This window comes from Astyanax mexicanus, chromosome 8 (genome assembly GCF_023375975.1).
Source record: "Astyanax mexicanus isolate ESR-SI-001 chromosome 8, AstMex3_surface, whole genome shotgun sequence".
NCBI lineage: Eukaryota > Metazoa > Chordata > Actinopteri > Characiformes > Acestrorhamphidae > Astyanax > Astyanax mexicanus.
The window spans coordinates 34297029-34303403 of record NC_064415.1 but is presented as its reverse complement, the minus strand read 5'-3'; positions in this window follow the sequence as shown (position 1 = coordinate 34303403).

The window sequence follows — 6375 nt, the reverse complement described above, 5'->3', positions numbered from 1 at the left end:
ACGTTGAAGCGTCTCTGGGGCAAAGTTGTTTACAAACCTCACCTCCATTCACAGCTAAGAGCAGCAGAAGCAGCTAAATGAATGAAAAGGAATCAACAGTGCTCCACCAAGTATCAGAATCACAAGTTTCACGAGGAGCTCTGGTTCCGCTGTTGTTTTCAAATCGACCCCCGGCTTCTGTTTATGCCCACATTCACATACGTAGTGAGTGACACCTTAGAGCAGAGGAAACACGTGCCAGTTCTTAAAAGGTTCGAAGGAAAAAGGTTCCGGCTCTGACTCCGGCACCAGCTAGTGGAAAAGAGGTATAAGAGGTCAAAATGCTTACCCATTGGCAGGTTAAAATTTAACAGGACTAAAAATTTATTTGTTAATATACTGTTAGTTTCAGCATAATAATGGCATTCTGTTTTTTATTTAGTTTTCTCCAGATTGCTCTTCATTATAAACAACTACTTAGATAATAAAAAGAAGCATTTCTGAGTGGAGAAGGGACAACATATTGTGTTTAATGGTATCAGCGTACTGGAACGACCATCCCTGCTAAGCCTAATATATTCATTCTAAAAAACGTAGGTGTCGAGTTCTACTGGCAACGTCACATCTTTACATCCTTCTGTCACATGTACAGGATCTGGCTCAGATTTACTGAACACGAGTGGCTGGTGGAGCAATGGAGAATTCAGAAGGGGAAACACAGACCTCAGAAGCTCATTCACTCATAGTAAAAACAAAGAAACAAAGGAGTGAAGCAAGCTCCAAAGCCAAAAAGGAACGCGATAGAGTCTGCTCTAAAACCAGGATTTATATCAGATTGGCGTTTGAACGGAGGAGGAGAGCTCTGTGACCTGAAAGAGTTTAAAAATTATGCATTTCCCTCAGCAGTTTCTGACTAAGCGTGCTCTCTCTCTCTGACTGAACATAACCTGGAATTGGATTTATCCGCTCTGAAAGGAGACCGCATCACATCCGCCCAGTTTAAAATAATTTTTCCACATGCTCAGTGCAATTACCCATTCTCACCAGAGAGGACCCTAAATCCCCCAAAAGCCAATACGTATAGACATCAGCTGTAAGATTTGTGAATTTATTTTCATATTATTTTTTGTATATTAGCTTTTGTGAAATCTGTCCCTGTGTTGTTAGGTGGATGTTAGTGATTATATAGTCATATATTTAAAACACTTATTAATGGGATTTATTTACTGCTTATATGCTTTTTAATAGTGAGTACCAAGTCAGCAGGTATTGATTTCTACAAGGAAATGCTTTAAAATTACTGTCAGTGGAAATCGAGTATACAGTAAGGATATGACACACACACAGAAGAAATTCTTTAACATGGACCCAACAAACCAGCCTGAGAAAGATGTGTTGGATATAGAACACTACATGAGCACATTCATTCTAACCTATGAAAGCACATGCTGAAATTCTTTTTAACTGGTACAATATGAACCCAAACTGTTTGAAGTGTGTTTGAGAAAGACCGTGGAACAGTTACCTGCTCACAGTGTTACACACACACACATATGTATTTACATACTGTGCATAAAGGTCAAATATTTCTGGTGGGTGTTACTGGTGTTTAAGCGGCACCAGACTGGTTTTATTTCACTCTGACAAACAAGGAATGATACTTTTACATAAGAATAGAAAAGACTTTGTCTGTTTCGGCACATTTATTAGCTTATTTTTTTTTCTCTGCAGAACAAAGTGCTGGTCACTCCATCTGCTCAGAGATTTTTATATATACAGTATTAATATTTGCTACAGAGTTCATGCATTTCAGCATTTATTCAGTGTTGCGTATAAAACTGCTAGTTTTGAAATAATCCTTTTTTTTGTTAAAGGTTACAGGTCCTGCACAGATTTTCCTTCTATGTTAGCGCTAGCTGTATTGCTTACTCTCCAACTAGTTTTGCTTTGACACAAAAGACCCTAAATACCTGTTTTTCATGTCTTTCTTCTGGTTGGTTCTTCTCATGTTGTTACAAGTGAAGTGTCTTTTAAATGCAACCAATTAGAGTATGCCATGTTCAAAAAATAAATAAAAATGTGAAGAGGTCTGTAATCAAGGATAATCCTCCACAGAACTGAAGAAAACCTAAGACTGAAAGGAATCCATGTATATTTTTATTTATTATTACCAATAGATATACACTGCTCAAAAAAATAAAGGGAACACTCAAATAACACAATATAACTCCAAGTAAATCAAACTTCTGTGAAATTAAACTGTCCACTTAGGAAGCAACACTGATTGACAATCAATTTCACCTGCTGTTGTGCAAATGGAATAGACAACAGGTGGAAATTATTGGCAATTAGCAAGACACACTCAATAAAGGAGTGGTTCTGCAGGTGGGGACCACAGACCACTTCTCAGAACCTATGCTGTCTGGCTGATGTTTTGGTCAGTTTTGAACGTTGGTGGTGCTTTCACACTCGTGGTAGCATGAGACGGACTCTACAACCCACACAAGTGGCTCAGGTAGTGCAGCTCATCCAGGATGGCACATCAATGCGAGCTGTGGCAAGAAGGTTTGCTGTGTCTGTCAGCGTAGTGTCCAGAGGCTGGAGGCGCTACCAGGGGACAGGCCAGTACACCAGGAGACGTGGAGGAGGCCGTAGGAGGGCAACAACCCAGCAGCAGGACCGCTACCTCCGCCTTTGTGCAAGAAGGAACAGGAGGAGCACTGCCAGAGCCCTGCAAAATGACCTCCAGCAGGCCACAAATGTGCATGTGTCTGCACAAACGGTTAGAAACTGACTCCATGAGGATGGTATGAGGGCCCGACGTCCACAGATGGGGGTTGTGCTCACAGCCCAACACCGTGCAGGACGCTTGGCATTTGCCAGAGAACACCAGGATTGGCAAATTCGCCACTGGCGCCTTGTGCTCTTCACAGATGAAAGCAGGTTCACACTGAGCACATGACAGACGTGACAGAGTCTGGAGACGCCGTGGAGAGCGGTCTGCTGCCTGCAACATCCTTCAGCATGACCGGTTTGGCAGTGGGTCAGTAATGGTGTGGGGTGGCATTTCTTTGGAGGGCCGCACAGCCCTCCATGTGCTCACCAGAGGTAGCCTGACTGCCATTAGGTACCGAGATGAGATCCTCAGACCCCTTGTGAGACCATATGCTGGTGAGGTTGGCCCTGGGTTCCTCCTAATGCAGGACAATGCTAGACCTCATGTGGCTGGAGTGTGTCAGCAGTTCCTGCAAGATGAAGGCATTGAAGCTATGGACTGGCCCGCCCGTTCCCCAGACCTGAATCCGATTGAGCACATCTGGGACATCATGTCTCGCTCCATCCACCAACGTCACGTTGCACCACAGACTGTCCAGGAGTTGGCGGATGCTTTAGTCCAGGTCTGGGAGGAGATCCCTCAGGAGACCATCCGCCACCTCATCAGGAGCATGCCCAGGCGTTGTAGGGAGGTCATACAGGCACGTGTAGGCCACACACAATACTGAGCCTCATTTTGACTTGTTTTAAGGACATTACATTAAAGTTGGATCAGCCTGTAGTGTGTTTTTTCACTTTAATTTTGTGTGTGGCTCCAAATCCAGGCCTCCATTGGTTAATAAATTTGATTTCCATTGATGATTTTTGTGTGATTTTGTTGTCAGCACATTCAACTTTGTACAGAACAAAGTATTCAATGAGAATATTTCATTCATTCAGATCTAGGATGTGTTATTTGAGTTTTCCCTTTATTTTTTTGAGCAGTGTACCTTGTTCTGCTAGTAGGCTGCCATTTTTGTTGTACCATGAAATGTTTGATCTCTTACTATTCTTAACTAAGAAAAGTGAAGTAAATATCTGAATTTACCTCAAATACAGTACCAGTCAAAAGTTTGGATACTACTCTTCTCATTTCATGTGTTTTCTTTTTTAACATTCCAAATTTAATATTCAAGACATTAAAGCTCTTCAGGAGCATATGCAGAGCTATTTTGTTTTATATTTTATATTCTTTCAAGTAGCAACTTTTAGCTTTTAAAATGCTTTTTCACCTACGTCACCGTCGTCTACCAAAATGAGGCTGTGGGGTACAGAAGTAGCGTCGTACTGCTGGGTACTAGCAATTCTCTCTGCTGCGTTCCTAAATAATTTTTTTTTAAGAACAAAATCATATAAAGGGTCAAACCTTCCATAGTTTCCCAAAGATCCCTTTACCGTGAATGGATTTACTACATCGGTAGAGATCACCATTTTAATTTAGATTGTATATTATTGTGCTAGCTAACTAGCTAAGGCTAGCCATATTAATATTACCCAGCCAGTCAATGTAGCCAGATGTCAATGTAGCCAATGTTAGCAGATAGATAGCAAGCTAGCTAAAGCTGGTTCTTTGGCTATGACTTGATTAACCCTGAACTGGTTATTTTCTCACTTTAAAGTCAAAACAAGTGGGAGGTAAAGTTAGTTAAGCCATAGCTCTTTAGAGCAGCCTGCTTAGCTAGCTAGCAAGCTAGCTAATATCCTCCCGTGGTTAGTCTGGTATTATAAGAGTGTTAACTTGCACGCATAGCTAGACTGTATTTGGCATTTAGCGGCCGTGTTAAAATTCATTTTATGTCTGATTTGATATTACAGATTAATATGGACCAAAAAGTAAGTTCAGAACACTTTATAAAAGAGTGCTTCTTTAAGACATTGGTTGGAATGTAAAAATTGAAGAAGGATGCTGTGCCCATGTTATTTGCCTGGAGAGGTAGTTTAGTGAAGCCTGTAGGGAGGACTGTAGTTAGATTAAATCTTAGGTTTTTTTTCTACAGTCACTTAGTTAGTTAGTAACTAACTAGCTAGCAAGCTAGCTAAAACGTGAAAAACGTTTCAGTACAGCAAACAAAGGCAATTACCCAGCTATCTTCCAGATTGTGCACATAACCCTCAATCCAGTTACTGTAGCCTTTTAGTAAAACAGCCCAGGGAATATTACACTTATTTTCTGCCCTTTTTTATATTAATCTGCAATGTATAAAATAAGTTAAATAAAGGAAATAAAGATAAACATTGGATGGGAAGGTGTGTCAAAACGTTTGACTGGTACTGTATAATCAATCATCTTTTCCAGCTTTAGTTAGAGTGTGACATCACCCAAGAGAATAACTTTCCCAATAGTCTTATTTTATGTATGACTAAATCCAGTACCACAATGAGACATTGTGACAGTGTGATGGTGTCGACCTGCCGGTATAGGGATTTTACCTGTTTGTATTATCTCTTGTTACAATGATTTTACAATACAATAACATATTTTATCATATTAAACCATGCACACTTAATGGAAAGTCTTAATAGTCAAGGTTTCCCATTATTTAGCTGCACCCGCACCCTAATGGGAATACATGGAGAGTTGGCCACTATGCGGAGAATAAAAAAAAAAAAACACCGTTGTTACATTTCCAACATTGACTGAATGTGGCCTACACAGATAGTCAGTGATAATAACTATGGTACATTATTATACTTTATTTGTATTTTTTATTTTATTTTTTTTGCTTTATAGACTAGTGTATAAATGAACGAAGATCCCATAAACTGTAAAATAAACTGAATGTACATCTTTGAAGGATATAATATTTTTGAATAAAAGCACTGCTTTGTGTACAGGCTTAAAATGTTTGGATTGTAATCACTGTAAATATTGATCTGTATTGGAAAGATTATAGGACACACTTTATATATATTTAATTGAATTTCATAAGTTCTTATAACCTGTGCAAGAAAGGACAACAATACCGGGCTCCAGCCTATCACAAGGTATTCATGTCCTGCTTACCTTATCACAGAATGTAAATAGAGTAATATAAAGGTAGAAGGTACACAACAAAAAGTCAAGTGCTAAATTAACTCCCACTGTGAGTTGATTTCAACTCTTTTCTGTTTATACTGCTCCACAATCTTTGGAATTAAAATCAACACTTTCAAACTAGTTAAACTTTTAACCTTTTGCCAAAGTTCATTTTTAGCCCACACTTGTGTTCATTTAACTAAAAAATAATGAATTACTATCTCAAAATAATGAGATAGTATCTCAAAAATAACGACTTACTATCTCAAAATAACAACTTACTATCTCAACATAATGACTATCTCAAAATAATGGCTTACTATCTAAGAATAATGAGAGTATCTCAAAATAATGAGATAGTATCTCAAAATTAATGACTTACTATTCTAAAAAAAATAAGGTAGTATCTCAAAATTATGAATTACTATCTCAAAATAATAAGATAGTATCACAAAAATAACGAGTTACTATCTCAAAATAACTTACTATCTCAAAGTAATGACTTACTATTTCAAAATAAGGGCTTAGAATCTCTAAATAATGGTTTACTATCTAAAAGTAAGATA